Here is a 17,504-nt window from a genome sequence, read left to right as displayed (position 1 = left end):
TGGCTCATGGGACCCTTTCGAACAGAGTGGGGGTTGGGAGCACACTGCCTCACAGTCCCAGCACAGTTCGCCCCTTTGCATCCTGGTAAATGCAGTACTCAGTTCAAACTTACTTCAAAATTAGCTGGAGTTTTTCACCAAAGTTAGTGCAGACATTGCTGTATACCTCTAGACACATGTTTCTGGGTTGAGTCCTTCATCAGTAGGGAGCAGCAGTTTTAGAGAGCTAAGAAAATCATCTGGGGTTGCTGGAAATGCTGCCAAGTTCCTCTCTGGTCACAATATCAGTCCCAATGATTCAGAAAAGGGGGTGGTGATGGACAGAGTATCTGAATTAAGCAGAACACTCGTACCCAGTCAACAGATCAGGGCTTGATCCATCACCATTTTTTCGCTCACTGTACCATCCCAGCTCAGAACCTGGCTACATGCAAATTAGTCTGTCCCTGGCCCAGTGCATCATGGGAACAGGGCAGACCAAACTACCAAGCCAATTCTTTTACTGGAAAGGAATCAAGCTTCCGGGGACCGATTTCTGGCATTACAGCCGTCTTCGGCCCGGCTTGCTTGAATCCTGATGGTGCAGTGAGCAAGGGACTCATGTCTGAGCATACCCTTCCACGCTTATGGTGGACAAAACGATTCAGAAAAGGGGGTGGTGATGGACAGAGTATCTGAATTAAGCAGAACACTCGTACCCAGTCAACAGATCAGGGCTTGATCCATCACCGTTTTTTAGCTCACTGCACCATCCCAGCTCACAACCTGGCTACATGCAAATTAGTCTGTCCCTGGCCAAGTGCATCATGGGAACAGGGTAGACCAAACTGCCAAGCCAATTCTTTTACTGGAAAGGAAACAAGCTTCCGGGGACCGGTTTCTGGCATTACAGCCGTCTTCGGCCTGGCTTGCTTGAATCCTGATGGTGCAATGAGCAAGGGACTCATGTCTGACCATACCCTTCCACGCTTATGGTGGACAAAACGATTCAGAAAAGGTGGTGGTGATGGACAGAGTATCTGAAATAAGCAGAACACTCGTACCCAGTCAACAGATCAGGGCTTGATCCATCACCGTTTTTTAGCTCACTGCACCATCCCAGCTCACAACCTGGCTACATGCAAATTAGTCTGTCCCTGGCCCAGTGCATCATGGGAACAGGGCAGACCAAACTGCCAAGCCAATTCTTTTACTGGAAAGGAAACAAGCTTCCGGGGACCGGTTTCTGGCATTACAGCCGTCTTCGGCCCGGCTTGCTTGAATCCTGATGGTGCAGTGAGCAAGGGACTCATGTCTGAGCATACCCTTCCACGCTTATGGTGGACAAAACGATTCAGAAAAGGGGGTGGTGATGGACAGAGTATCTGAATTAAGCAGAACACTCATACTCAGTCAACAGATCAGGGCTTGATCCATCACCGTTCTTTAGCTCACTGCACCATCCCAGCTTAGAACCTGGCTACATGCAAATTAGTCTGTCCCTGGCCCAGTGCATCATGGGGATGGTGGTGGACAGAGTATCTGAATTAAGCAGAACACTCGTACCCAGTACAATATCACTCACAGGCATACAGGTGCATCTCCAAAGCTGGTCAGCTTGTTGGCTCAAGGGAGCCTTTTAAACAAAATGGGGGTTGGGAGAACACTGCCTCACAGTCCCAGCACTGGTCACCCCTTTGCATCCTGTTAAATGCAGTACACAGTTCAGACTTACTTCAAAATTAGCTGGAGCACAGTTGGTGCAGACATTGCTGTATATCTTTAGACACGTGCTTCTGGGTTGAGCCCTTCATCAGTAGAGAGCAGCAGTTTTAGAGAGCAAAGAAAAATCATCTGGGGTTGCTGGAAAAACTGCCAAGTTCGTCTCAGGTCACAGTACCACTCACAGGCACACAGGTGCATCTCCAAAGCTCGTCAGCTTGCTGGCTCAAGGGAGCCTTTCAAACAGAATGGGGGTTGGGAGCACACTGCCTCACAGTCCCAGGACAGTTCGCCCCTTTGCATCCTGGTAAATGCAATACATAGTTCAAACTTACTTCAAAATTAGCTGGAGTTTTTCACCCAAGTTGGTGCAGACATTGCTGTATATCTCTAAACACGTGTTTCTGGGTTGAGCCCTTCATCAGTAGAGAGCAGCAGTTTTAGAGAGCAAAGAAAAAAATTCTGGGTTGCCAGAAATGCTGCCAAGTTCCTCTCAGGTCACAGTACCACTCACAGGCACACAGGTGCATCTCCAAAGTTCCTCAGCTTGCTGGCTCAAGGGAGCCTTTTAAACAGAATGGGGGTTAGGAGCACACTGCCTCACAGTCCCAGCACAGTTCACCCCTTTGCATCCTGGTAAATGCAGTACAAAGTTCAAACTTACTTCAAAATTAGCGGGAGTTTTTCACCAAAGTTAGTGCAGATATTGCTGTATATCTCTAGACACGTGTTTCTGGGTTGAGTCCTTCATCAGTAAAGAGCAGCAGTTTTAGAGTGTAAAGGAAAATCATCTGGGGTTGCTGGAAATGATGCCAAGTTCCTCTCAAGTCACAATACCACTCACAGGCACACAGGTCCATCTCCCAAGCTGGTCAGCTTGTTGGCTCAAGGGAGCCCTTTAAACAGAATGGGGGTTGGGAGCACACTGCCTCACAGTCCCAGCACAGGTTGCCCCTCTGCATCCTGGTAAATGCAGTACACAGTTCAAACTTACTTCAAAATTAGCTGGAGTTTTTCACCGAAGTTGGTGCAGACATTGCTGTATATCTCTGCACACGTGTTTCTGGGTTGAGCCCTTCATCAGTAGAGAGCAGCAGTTTTAGAGAGCAAAGAAAAATCATCTGGGGTTGCTGGAAATACTGCCAAGTTCATCTCAGGTCACAGTACCACTCACAGGCACACAGGTGCATCTCCAAAGTTCGTCAGCTTGCTGGCTCAAGGGAGCCTTTTAAACAGAATGAGGGTTGGGAGCACACTGCCTCACAGTCCCCAGTACAGTTCACCAACTTGCATACTGGTAAATGCAGTACACCGTTCAAACTTACTTCAAAATTAGCTGGAGTGTTTCACCAAAGTTGGTGCAGACATTGCTGTATATCTCTAGACAAGTGTTTTCTGGGGTGAGCCCTTCATCAGTAGAGAGCAGCAGTTTTAGAGAGCAAAGAAAATCATCTGGGGTTGCTGGAAATGCTGCCAAGTTCTCCTCAGGTCACAGTACCAAAATTAGCTGGATTTTGTTTTCAACTATACAATGTTATGTTGAGTTATTTGATCTTGCCCTTTTCTAGTTTCAATACTATCATAAGACCTCATGTTACACACACACCTAGGTTTTAATTTTCCTTGGCATTGCATTTTGCAACTTCTTACCATGATTTAGGTTACACAAGCTGATTGGACAATCACACTTTAAAACAATGACTGCAAAAGATTGCCCATAGCTCGAAATAAGGCTTTTTAGAGATATAATGCATTAAAGGTCATGGAGCAATGGAACAGAGCTCATGCTATCAATGCAAAAACATATTTTAGAGTGCAATGTCTACGATAATCTTATACCAACTGCAGCACTCTCAAAATACCAAGTTTCAGGCCTAGGTAGATTTTGTTCTCTTTTACTTCTGGGAATTGTAGTCCCATTTCACCCGTTATAATACCAGGTTACAAGTCCCAGAGCTCAATGAAAGGTTTTGAACTAGGTGATCAACTCACGCATAGAACTGGACAATTGGAGAGCTATGCAATTGAAGCGATAATACAAGTGAAATGGGTATCTTTGGGGAATTTCACTCTGCATGTGAGGTATCTACATCATGACAATTCTGCATAACATTGACACATTTTATATTTTAGCAAATTTTTAGGTCTCGCGCCTAGCGTTGCAGTGTGCACCACTGTCCCACAGCGCGAGACCTCTTGTATGGGCTTCAGAAAGCTAACCACACGCTCGTGTGTGTGGTTTTGAATTCGCAGGCTGGCAATGGATGGTGCGTGCTTTTTAAAAAAAAACGTCTCTCAATTGGGCAAAGGCGGGTGTATGTCCCGCCTTTGCTCCGCCCATTCCCGTCCGTGTCTAGGACGTGCACCAGCGAGCGGCACAGACGACAGACTCCCTGGCTCCTCTGTGGTGCACGCACCACTGCTTTCGATTCCCGCGTCGGCTCCTCTGTGGTGCACGCGCACCACTGGTTTGTTCTCGGGCATGACTACTGCTAGATAGAGATGAACTGTATTTTGGAGACCCTAACGCATAAGATGCGCACCTTTTGCTGGATAAACATCAGCACAAATTAAAATCCAGTATGCTGCAAGCTACTAGGCAAAGATCATTTTGAAAGGAAGAATGTGCAAATATACGGAATGGCTGCTAAAGAAAGAAAACCAGAGCCGGTGCTCTCTAAGAAGTAGAGCTATTTAAAATCAGTGTTTGTCAACATTTGTATAATTTGTTGTCGCCATGTTCAGAGAAAGTCATCGCTTTAATTATTGTCTACAGCACCGCAGCTTGGCTTACAGATGTTGTCTGCATTATCTGTGTGACCTGCTTGCATGCAGCATGAGTGAAATATGGCAGCCAAATCACATTTCTGAATCACAGCCAACTTTGCAAATCCATTATCTGTCTGATAGTGTGCGCGGATATGAAAAGAGGCAGACTGCACGGCCACAGTTCAGCAGACATTTTAACAGCACTGAGCCCAGTGAATTTGAGATTGTGCTCCCTTTGGTGTCCGTTTTGCAAATTGTGCTCGGCGTCTGTAAGGCTACATATGCCATGCTCTCTCCTGAAAACGTTCCAACATTCACATTCTTTAAACAGATACCAGCAAAGGATGCTCAAACGGTGCACTGTCTGCGGAAACATTAAATAGAGCTGAAAATATTCTAACATATTTCACATTGTCAAGCCACTGACCTGGGGTGCCTGAGGGTGTCTGCTTGGTTGCGAAGATTTACTGCTCACTTTCTGTTAATCTGCCCTAATGCATGCTGATCGTCTGTGCATAGTTGTGACACACACGGCATTCACGTTTAATTTTTATTTACAATGGTAGAGAGCCGATACCGTGACACTGCCCCGCCCACATCTAATTGCCACTGAGCGTGAATGAGATAAGGGAGAGAATGTGACTTAACGGCTAAGGCGGACGACTTTGTAGCTGGGGAACCAGGTTCAAACTTCGGCGTTGGCTAAACATCTTGCGATTTAGTTAAATGAAGAGCCTTCAGCTGTGCGGAAACATGTTGACGTGTTTGCACCAAGCAAGAGGGGCACAGCTATAACCTTGTTCCTTGCAGCACTCGCTTCCACAATGAGTATGTGTTCAGGAATCGCAAGTTATACAATTCCCTGAATATACAAGTGGTGTGTGATGCCAAGCACATTATCACTGACGTTTTAACTTAATACCCAAATGCAAAAACAACAATTGATGGACAGAATGCAGAACAATGTCATACATTCACCCCAGTACAGAGATCTGGGCCTACATCCATCGTTTTTTTGCACTCCACACCACCCCAGTTCAGACATGGCCATATGCAAATCAGCCTTGACCCTGTGCCTCATGGGAACAGTCCAGCCCGAACTGCCAAGCCATGTCTTCCCTGGACTGGAATCAAGCATCCTAGGACCGGTTTCTGGCTATCAGCCGTCTTCAGCCAGGATAGCTTGACTCCAGTGGTGTGGAGAGCACGGGACTCACGTCTGAGCATACCCGTCCCACTCGGGATGACAAATGCAAAAACAACAATTGATGGACAGAATGCAGAACAATGTCATACATTCACCCCAGTACAGAGATCTGGGCCTACATCCATCGTATTTTTGCACTCCACACCACCCCAGTTCAGACATGGGCTGAAGACGGCTGGAATGCCAGAAACCGGTCCTCGGAAGCTTGTTTCCGGTCCAGGGAAGACATGGCTTGGCAGTTTGGGCTGGACTGTTCCCATGAGGCTCAGGGTCAGACTGATATGCATATAGCCATGTCTGAACTGGGGTGGGGTGGCAGAGTGGGCTAAAGAACGGTGATGGATTAAACCCAGATCTTTTGACTGGATGTGAGTGTTTGAATGATTTAGATGTTCCGTCCATCACCACCCCCTTTTGTACCAGTTTTGGCCGCCACAAGTGTGGCAGGGTATGCTCAGACGTGAGTCCCTTGCTCACTTTGCCACTGGATTTAAGCATGCCGGGCTAAAGAGGGCTGGAATGCCAGAAACCGGTCCTCGGAAGCTTGTTTCAGGTCCAGGGAAGACGTGGCTTGGCAGTTCGGGCTGGACAGTTCCCATGAGGCACAGGGTCAGACGGATTTGCATATAGCCATGTCTGAACTGGGGTGGCAGAGTGGGCTAAAGAACGGTGATGGATTAAACCCAGATCTTTTGACTGGGTGTGAGTGTTTGATTGATTCAGATGCTTCGTCCATCACCACCCCCTTTTATAGCGCTTTTAACTAAATACCCAGGCAGCACCCATGACTTGTTTATCTTTCGCCACAGTGGGATCCATCGTTGACTAACTAATGGGGAGTTTGGAGAGGGCTACCTTCTAGGAAATTGCATAGGAAACAGTGACACGACAGTAAAGCACAGCAGTGGCAGGACAGTGTGTAACCTATTTCCCCTTGCCTCACAGGTGACAGTGCGTTTGCCGTCGGGGACTTCATATTGACCCCATACCTGAATCCTGCAAACGCAAGGGAGTGAAGGTACAACAGTGCCCACATTGCCACCCGCAGTACCATTGAGCGGACCATTGGTATCCTCACGAGCCATTTCAGATGCCTGCATAAGAGTGAAGAAGCACTGCAATATAGCCCTGAGATCTGCTGCAAGATAGTGTTGCGTGTGCCTTGCTGCATAAGATTGCCACCCGGTGGAGGTCAGCGATTCAGACACATCAGATGAGGAGGGGCTAGCTCCAGGATGCAGGCCAGCCTTTGTGTTTGGAGCAGCAGCCGGGCGACAAAGGCAAGATGACATAACACAGAACTATTTGTAGGTGAGAAATGAAGACACAATGCTATGTATTCAGGATAAACTGTGTTTGATATCCTTTAAATCAGGATTCATGATATCACACAGCCTGTGTGGCACACAATGTGTATGGTTTCATCACGCACATGTTTGGTTCACAGTGCATTAAAAATAAATTGTCACTGATCCGTTTGTGCACTGGGTTGATCCACCCATTGCCATTCGTAAGTCCTGGCACCTCAACGGCAGCGCTGACGTCCCATTGCCCTGCGCCCCGAGTGCACATTCCCCTAATCAGTGGCATCTGCAGCCCTGCCATGACACTCACTACGGTGCCTGTCCTGTTGGGGGGTGGAGTAAGGCTGCTACGGCTTGACTGTGCATCCTCCTCTAGGGTACTGAGGACTCCTGTCCCACCTATGGCAACTGTCCGCAGCTGATCCATAGCACATGTGACCTGTAGTAATCCCCTGGCCATGTCCTGACTGTTGTGTGCAACCTCCCACTGCATGCTAATGCTGCGCTGGGACTGGATAGATGTGGCTGAGGCCAGTCGGTTAACAGCCCTTGTTAAGAGTTCAAGGCGTGTGTGGAGGTGCTGAGTTTCACGGCACCTAGCAGCACGGTCCGCCCGTATCTCCGCACAGAGTGCCTCCAGGCCACCTATAATTCCCTTGAAGCCCCCCCCTAAGCTGTCTTTGGATTTGACGTATTCCTCTCCCCTGCAGGAGCTGTGCCTGAAGCATGTTTCCCTCGAGGCCGTGGAACACTGACTCCTCTCCTGCCGCAGATGTACCTCGGGATGGACGGGCCCTGCACCTGGATGGAATGGCAGGTGTGGGACTTTGAACAGCTGTTGTCTGGATTGTGGCACAGACTGTTCCTGGACCTCATTGGCCTCTTCATCGGTGTCACTGAGTTTGTCCTTAAGCGGTGGCAATAGAGCCACTGCAATGCGCCGGGGACGTTTGGGCGAGATGACTGGGCTGCCCTCTTCCTCCTCCTCCTCCTAAATATATGGTCTCAATATAAGCATGTCTATTTCCAGCGCGACCAAAATATTTAGGGGCCTTAAAAATGGCCTCCATACAGAAAGCTCATGCTAGGAACTCAGGGCCACATGTATCAAACTAATTTTTAGTCCCAAACGCTGTGATTCGCAAAAAACAGCGTTTGCGATTAAAAATTCACTATTTCCTATGTATGAGGACCAATCGCATCGCAAAAGTAGAAATCGCAAATATAGCAATTCCTTGCATTGCGAGAACCAGAATTTTGCGAATTCCCTAGCGATTTCTTAGTTTGCGATTTCCTCAGTTTGCGAAATTCGCAAACGGAATGTCACAAATTAAGAAATCGCTATGCAAAGTATGCAAAAATCGCAAATAGCTAATTCACGAAATGCGCAAATTAGAGAATCGCAATTACCACCAAGTATGAGCAGGTGGTAACCAGGTGCAAACTATTTAAGGAGTTCCACAATGCAACGCATTTTTCCACAATGGCTGGGCTGTATGTGATAGCCAGGAGGATGTGACTCAGAGCTGCTGCACCGAGGAGGAGACGCCAGGAGAGGATATTCCGTGTGCGCATTACCCTGTTCCAGTGGACTGAGGAGGACATCCGTACACAATGCAGGCTGGATGAAGAGAGCATCCTAGACTTAATTGAGGAACTCAAACCTATTCTTGAACACCCCACACGCAGGACACACACCATCCCCACCCACATCCAGGTCCTGTGCTCACTGCACCTCTTGGCATCAGGTAGCTTCCAGGGGGTGATAACCTCAGTAGGAGGGGTGTCACAGAGTGCATTGTTGTGTTTTTTTCCCAGAGTTCCTCGATGCCATGGTACAGAGGCTGCCCCACCACATCCACTACCCCTGCACCCCACAGGCACTAGACCAGACCAAGCAGGAGTTCTATCAAATAGCACAATTCCCCCACATAATAGGATGCACAGATGGGGCACTTGTCGCCATATCCCCCCTTCCACAATGAGTATGTGTTCAGGAATCGCAAGTTATACAATTCCCTGAATATACAAGTGGTGTGTGATGCCAAGCACATTATCACTGACGTTTTAACTAAATACCCAAATGCAAAAACAGCAATTGATGGACAGAATGCAGAACAATGTCATACATTCACCCCAGTACAGAGATCTGGGCCTACATCCATCGTTTTTTTGCACTCCACACCACCCCAGTTCAGACATGGCCATATTCAAATCAGCCTTGACCCTGTGCCTCATGGGAACAGTCCAGCCCGAACTGCTAAGCCATGTCTTCCCTGGACCGGAATCAAGCATCCTAGGACCGGTTTCTGGCTATCAGCCGTCTTCAGCCAGGATAGCTTGACTCCAGTGGTGTGGAGAGCACGGGACTCACGTCTGAGCATACCCGTCCCACTCGGGATGACAAATGCAAAAACAACAATTGATGGACAGAATGTAGAACAATGTCATACATTCACCCCAGTACAGAGATCTGGGCCTACATCCATCGTATTTTTGCACTCCACACCACCCCAGTTCAGACATGGGCTGAAGACGGCTGGAATGCCAGAAACCGGTCCTCGGAAGCTTGTTTCCGGTCCAGGGAAGACATGGCTTGGCAGTTTGGGCTGGACTGTTCTCATGAGGCACAGGGTCAGACTGATATGCATATAGCCATGTCTGAACTGGGGTGGGGTGGCAGAGTGGGCTAAAGAACGGTGATGGATTAAACCCAGATCTTTTGACTGGATGTGAGTGTTTGATTGATTCAGATGCTCTGTCCATCACCACCCCCTTTTGTACCGGTTTTGGCCGCCACAAGTGTGGCAGGGTATGCTCAGACGTGAGTCCCTTTTTCACTTTGCCACTGGATTTAAGCAAGCTGGGCTGAAGACGGCTGGAATGCCAGAAACCGGTCCTCGGAAGCTTGTTTCAGGTCCAGGGAAGACATGGCTTGGCAGTTCGGGCTGGACAGTACCCATGAGGCACAGGGTCAGACTGATTTGCATATATCCATGTCTGAACTTGGGTGGCAGAGTGGGCTAAAGAACGGTGATGGATTAAACCCAGATCTTTTGACTGGGTGTGAGTGTTTGATTGATTCAGATGCTCCGACCATCACCACCCCCTTTTGTACCGCTTTTGGCCGCCACAAGTGTGGCAGGGTATGCTCAGACGTGAGTCCCTTGCTCACTTTGCCACTGGATTTAAGCAGGCCGGGCTGAAGACGGCTGGAATGACAGAAACCGGTCCTCGGAAGCTTGCTTCCGGTCCATGGAAGACGTGGCTTGGCAGTTCGGGCTGGTCTGTTCCCATGAGGCACAGGGTCAGACCGATTTGCATATATCCATGTCTGAACTTGGGTGGCAGAGTGGGCTAAAGAACGGTGATGGATTAAACCCAGATCTTTTGACTGGGTATGAGTGTTTGATTGATTCAGATGCTCCCTCCATCACCACCCCCTTTTCTACCGCTTTTGGCCACCACAAGTGTGGCAGGGTATGCTCAGACGTGAGTCCCTTGCTCACTTTGCCACTGGATTTAAGCAGGCCGGGCTGAAGACGGCTGGAATGCCAGAAACCGGTCCTCGGAAGCTTGTTTCCGGTCCATGGAAGACGTGGCTTGGCAGTTCGGGCTGGACTGTTCCCATGAGGCACAGGGTCAGACCGATTTGCATATAGCCATGTCTGAACTGGGGTGGCAGAGTGGGCTAAAGAACGGTGATGGATTAAACCCAGATCTTTTGACTGGGTATGAGTGTTTGATTGATTCAGATGCTCCATCCATCACCACCCCCTTTTGTACCGCTTTTAGCTGCCACAAGTGTGGCAGGGTATGCTCAGACGTGAGTCCCTTTCTCACTTTGCCACTGGATTTAAGCAAGCCAGGCTGAAGACGGCTGAAATGTCAGAATCCGGTCCTCCGAAGCTTGTTTCCGGTCCAAGGAAGACATGGCTTGGCAGTTCGGGCTGGACTGTTCCCATGAGGCACAGGGTCAGACTGATTTGCATATAGCTATGTCTGAACTGGGGTGGCAGAGTGGGCTAAAGAACGGTGATGGCTTAAACCCAGATCTTCTGACTGGGTGTGAGTGTTTGATTGATTCAGATGCTCCGTCCACCACCACTCCCTTTTGTACCGCTTTTGGCCGCCACAAGTGTGGCAGGGTATGCTCAGACGTGAGTCCCTTGCTCACTTTGCCACTGGATTTAAGCAAGCCGGGCTGAAGACGGCTGAAATGCCAAAAACCGGTTCTCGGAAGCTTGTTTCCAGTCCAGGGAAGACATGGATTGGCAGTTCGGGCTGGACTGTTTCCATGTGGCACAGGGTCAGACTGATTTGCATATAGCCATGTCTGCACTGGGGTGGCAGAGTGAGCTAAAGAACGGTGATGGATTAAACCCAGATCTTTTGACTGGGTGTGAGTGTTTGATTGATTCAGATGCTCCGTCCATCACCACCCCCTTTTGTACCGCTTTTGGCCGCCATAAGTGTGGCAGGGTATGCTCAGACGTGAGTCCCTTGCTCACTTTGCCACTGGATTTAAGCAAGCCGGGCTGAAGACGGCTGGAATGCCAGAAACTAGTCCTCGGAAGCCTGTTTCCGGTCCAGGGAAGACATGGCTTGGCAGTTTGGGCTGGACTGTTCCCATGAGGCACAGGGTCAGACTGATTTGCATATAGCCATTTCTGAACTGGGGTGGCAGAGTGGGCTAAAGAACGGTGATGGATTAAACCCAGATCTTTTGACTGGGTGTGAGTGTTTGATTGATTCAGATGCTTCGTCCATCACCACCCCCTTTTATACCGCTTTTAACTAAATACCCAGGCAGCACCCATGACTTGTTTATCTTTCACCACAGTGGGATCCATTGTTGACTCACTAATGGAGAGTTTGGAGAGGGCTTCCTTCTAGGAAATTGCATAGGAAACAGGGGCACGACAGTAAAGCACAGCAGTGGCAGGACAGTGTGCAACCTATTTCCCCTTGCCTCACAGGTGACAGTGCGTTTGCAGTCTGGGACTTCATATTGACCCCATACCTGAATCCTGCAAATGCAAGGGAGTGAAGGTACAACAGTGCCCACATTGGCACCCGCAGTACCATTGAGCGGACCTTTGGTATCCTCACGAGCCATTTCAGATTCCTGCATAGAAGTGAAGAAGCAATGCAATACAGCCCTGAGATCTGCTGCAAGATAGTGGTTGCGTGTGCCTTGCTGCATAACATTGCCACCCGGTGGAGGTCAGCGATTCAGACACATCAGATGAGGAGGGGTCAGCTCCAGGATGCAGGCCAGCCTTTGTGTTTGGAGCGGCAGCCGGGCGACAGAGGCAAGATGACATAACACAGAACAATTTTTAGGTGAGAAATGAAGACACAATGCTATGTATTCAGGATAAACTGTGTTTGATATCCTTTAAATCAGGATTCATGATATCACACAGCCTGTGTGGCACACAATGTGTATGGTTTTATCACGCACATGTTTGGTTCATAGTGCATTAAAAATAAATTGTCACTGATCTGTTTGTGCACTGGGTTGATCCACCCATTGCCATTTGTAAGTCCTGGCACCTCAACGGTAGCGCTGACGTCCCATTGCCCTGCGCCGAGTGCATGTTCCCCTCATCAGTGGCATCTGCAGCCCTGCCATGACGCTCACTACGGTGCCTGTCCTGTTGGGGGGGTGGAGTAAGGCTGCTACGGCTTGACTGTGCATCCTCCTCTAGGGAATTGAGGACTCCTGTGCCACCTATGGCAACTGTCCGCAGCTGATTCACAGCACATGTGACCTGTAGTAATCTCCTGGCCATGTCCTGACTGTTGTGTGCAACCTCCCACTGCATGCTAATGCTGCGCTGGGACTGGATAGATGTGGCTGAGGCCAGTCGGTTAACAGCCCTTGTGAAGAGTTCAAGGCGTGTGTGGAGGTGCAGAGTTTCACGGCACCTAGCAGCATGGTCCGCCCGTATCTCCGCACAGAGTGCCTCCAGGCCACCCATAATTCCCTTGAAGCCCCCCCTAAGCTGTCTTTGGATTTGACGTATTCCTCTCCCCTGCAGGAGCTGTGCCTGAAGCATGTTTCCCTCGAGGCCGTGGAACACTGACTCCTCTCCTGCCGCAGATGTACCTCGGGATGGACGGGCCCTGCACCTGGATGGAATGGCAGGTGTGGGACTTTGAACAGCTGTTGTCTGGATTGTGGCACAGACTGTTCCTGGACCTCATTGGCCTCTTCATCGGTGTCACCGAGTTTGTCCTTAAGCAGTGGCAATAGAGCCACTGCAATGCACCGGGGACGTTTGGGTGAGATGACTGGGCTGCCCTCTTCCTCCTCCTCCATTTGCCCTCGTCCTGCAACGATGTGGGACTCTTCCTCCCCTCCAGGCCTCTGGCCCTGTGTTTCTTGTGGCGCTGTGGACGTAAATTGCTGTCCAGCCTTGCATTGGTAATGCAATAAATTACACTATTTGGTTTATTACGAGGGTCCTGACTGTCTGTACAATGCCATCACTCATACACAAATACTGCTTGAGACTATATGGGTTTCACTGTTCCGCTGTTTGCTTCATGTGACTACATCTCCCATAATGCATTTATGTGGTTGTGTGTGTGCCTGCACTGGATTGGCATTTGGGATGTGTGCCTGGGTCTCTCATGGGGGTGGGGGTGGGGTAGGTTGGTATCAGGGGCGCGATGGCATACTTCGTACCTTGTCTTGGTCCTGGTAGGTCGGAGCTGTCTAGCTCAGCCACGCCGCTCACACTCTCCGGTTGTAAGGTACCCTCCACCAATTCCTCCATTGGCGTGGAAGCAAGGGCAGTGGATGTCCCTCCACCAGTCAGTTTTGCCTCCTGCAGCCTGGCAGCAACCCTTTCCTTCTAACGCTGGCGCATATCATACCATAGTTTTTGCAGTTCCTCGACACTGCGGTGGGTGACGCTTATGGAATTATCTTTTTTTGGATCTTCGCCCATATCCTCCTTTTCTGGGTCTCTGGCACTCTGAGGGATTTTATACCGAATAACAGCACATGGCTGTGCACCATCTCCTGAATGAGCACCTCCTGCTCCCTTTCAGAAAACTTGTTTCCTCTTTCTCTGGCTTTCACCCTGCTTCTGCTCCTGTGTAGCCATTTCTCCACTCTCTGTTGCACTGCACTGCTGCCTCAGCCCTCCTTCCAGCCTCTCACTCTGATTCTGGAACTCAAGTGCAGCATGGGTAGCATGGGTAGTCACATTTCCTGGTTGTGATGTCATCAAGCTGCACCTGAGTTTCAGATTCCCCGTTTTGCGATTCCTTAATTGCGAGTTCGCTAATTCTGCGAAATCGCACTTAAGGAATCGCAAACCGTGTAATTGCAGTAAAATCTGCGAATTTTAAGAATTCGCTATTTATTTGAATACATACCGATTTGCGATTCTCAAAATGCGATTCGCTATGAATCGCTATTTGGGAATCGCAAAATCGGGTTTTCATACATATGGCCCTCAGAAACTTGACATCTAATCTCTGCTTTGTCGCTTTACCTGAATACACAGGAAATAAACACTATATTTAGGCTTTCCTGTTTTCAGTTTCTATTTTTGGTAAATTCTGGTGGTGTTTTATCAGTGTTTTCCAGTGATTTCAATACTTCAAAAAAACAGTGCTTTTCAGTGGTTACTCGTTTTCGCGGCGTAAAAAACAACTGAAACAGTGTTTTACCGGTGTTTATTGAACGCTTTGCTTTGATTATTGCTTGTTTCTCGAAGACATTTAGTGCAACCATCTATGCTACACCTAGTCAAGGAATCCCTCAACAGAGGCCCTACAGAAGATGCTTAACTACCAATTCAAAGGGTAAAAGCATTGGTCTGATGCCTACTGTGCTGCAGCACATTCCTCCCACAGACATGTATAAATAAATGACTGCCAAAAAGGTGCTTGTGAAGAGGTGGATGTGGTGGTCTGTCTTGGAGTGCGGGAATGCTGCGGGTATGAGAGTAGGTGGGGTGGTGGTGTGGTAGATTGGTGCAAGTGCTGGTTGGTATGAATGCCGCTGTCATTTCTACGGTCAACAGTTTCCCTGCATACCCGGGCCAACAAGCTATTGGTCTGCATTCTGAGGATGCGCCGGTTAATTTTGTGCAGGTTCTTCGTCCATTTTTGTATTTTTAGTTTTAAAGAGACATCCTCAGCCTGCTGTCCCCCCCCTCAGCCTCCGTTTCCTGAGCTTAGAAGCAGTTCAGGACTGAGATAAGGATCCCGTAGACAGGTCAAGGTGTGAGCGGCTTGTGTTGGCGTTTCCGCTTTGCTTCACCACCCCAGACCCTGGTGCCACCTGCAAATAAAACATCAAAGCGGCGTTGTTTGTAATGGGGGCACTTTGCAGCCGGCCTTTGTCTTGTGATGGGACAGGGTGTGGGTGTTTTTTTTGTTTGTTTTTTTACAGAGTTTTATATAGCGCAAACTTGGCCCAGAATCGGGTATCAGAGCGCTTTGCATAGCAACAGTTGCATTACATGAGGACACATTAATTTTTTTTAGGCACAGGGTGATTAAATAATTTGCCCAGAATCACAGGATGTTCAGCGTCATTGCTGAGACTCGAACCCGGTTTCCCAGATTCTAGGTCAAAAGCTCTAGCCGTTAGGCCAACTCCTTTCGCTTTATATAGACACACACACATATTTTCTGTACATACGTTTGTCACTGCATTGTCCTCCTGAGTATGTAAGATAAGATAAGAATTGTATTTGCATGATTACTTAAAACCATTGCAATAAAATAAATAACAGAAGTGTCTTGACTTTTCATAAGTTAGGACTGAAAGTTGCAATTTGATTTTTGTACAAAGTAGTTATACTGGATTTGCACCCAGTATAAGGAAAACATTTTTTAATGAATTTTGTTGTATTTAAAAAATATTAAAAACGTAAGTGGAAGATCACGAAATTAATTCAGTAATATAAAAGTTAATAGTTGACACTCCAATAAAAAAAGAGCAAATGTTCTTCTCAAGACAACCGAGCTGATGTTTGCTGGTGGCCACAGTACAATAAGTCTTCAGCACTGGATCCAGATGGATGGTTTTAATGTTCAGAGTGGGAAGCCAGAGCATAAATATGAAGTCTGGGGACTAAAGGTCCCAAGTTTTGAGGAAGGCAGATTTGCAGCTGTATAATGGATGAGTTAGCGAAAAGGTTGTGTGCAGTGTATCTGTAGAGAAACATATATATATATATATATGTTGCAAAAATGAAGACAGAGATAACGAACTTCAAATAATGCGTTTTTAACATAAAAGTCTTGAATGTGACGCCTAGGAGATGTGTCCTGTCTACATTTACCCCCTGAACGCCGAAAGCAGGTGGCACAAGTATGAACATACACATGGCATGTGTGCAAGCATAACGGGTGGCTGGGACAAAAGGCAGACACGCTGCTGTTTATTGGCACAAGTAGGGAGAGGGTTGTAAGCCATGTTAAACATAAATACATTCGTAATAAGCACCCAGGTACTAATTTTGAGCCGGGCAATTGGGGCCATTCTAATCACTCTGTCGCAAATCGAAATCTGGAGACACATTCCACACACAAGGTCGTTTTGTTCTCCGATTTAAATACGTGCCCGCAACTCTTAACTGAATGCCATTTTTCTGTTACGCTCACTGAGACTGGAGAGGAGGGTCAGACAGAGTGGCGTGGTTGGGGCGCACTCAGCCTTGTCCTCTTGCTAAGTGCCGATTTGTGACCCTCTTGTCTCGCCACAGCTCTTGGACCACTCAGTGGACATAAGCCTCTTGCTAAGGACTGCCTGCCCCCATTGTGTTTATTTGGTGCAACCCAGTGGCTGGGGGCACCATAAAAAGTTTTTGTCTTAGACTACTAGAAAAGGAGCAGCCCTTGTTCAAGACCTTGTCAACCAAACCGCATTCCAAATGTGCGGCAAGAGCACTTCCTCTGAAATGCAATGGTGTAACTGGCCGTCCCAAATTGTAGGAAAAAAACCATTGAAAAAGCGTTGAACATTTTTAATGAGACCAGTTATCCAAGGAAGAGTTGGCAGTCTAAAAACTCATTAAAATGCTATTTTAAATAACACTCGAATTCGTACATATGATATTTTAGAAGTTTGGTTTCGGGGTGGGGAGGAAGGAGAGCACAATAATGCACTTTTCACCATTACCCTCGTGGTGGTGAATGAATCTTTGACTCCCAGACCCGGCCTCTGTGCGCTCTCTGACATCTCCCACCTGCGTGCGCTCCTGGTGTGAATCCATCAACAATTGGACACCCCTAGACCAGCGCAGCTGCTCGCCGTGTTTTGAGCGCAGTCCCTGGTGGGAGGAGGGGAAAGCAGAGATGCACGTAGAGAAGGCAGTGCTGGGAGCAGTGAGAGATGCCCAGTGCTGCCATTCTGCACTGAGGGTCCAAAGCTCCCCGAAGCCGACCCTCACTGATTGTACTGATGGGCAGGGCCATGGCGGACGGTATGGGGCAGGAGGAGGCCTCTCTGCTGGGACAGCAAGGAGAGCCAACATCTCCGCAGACAG

The sequence above is a fragment of the Lissotriton vulgaris genome, chromosome 3_1 (assembly GCF_964263255.1).
Source record: "Lissotriton vulgaris chromosome 3_1, aLisVul1.2, whole genome shotgun sequence".
Classification (NCBI taxonomy): domain Eukaryota; kingdom Metazoa; phylum Chordata; class Amphibia; order Caudata; family Salamandridae; genus Lissotriton; species Lissotriton vulgaris.
This window is presented reverse-complemented; position numbering follows the sequence as displayed.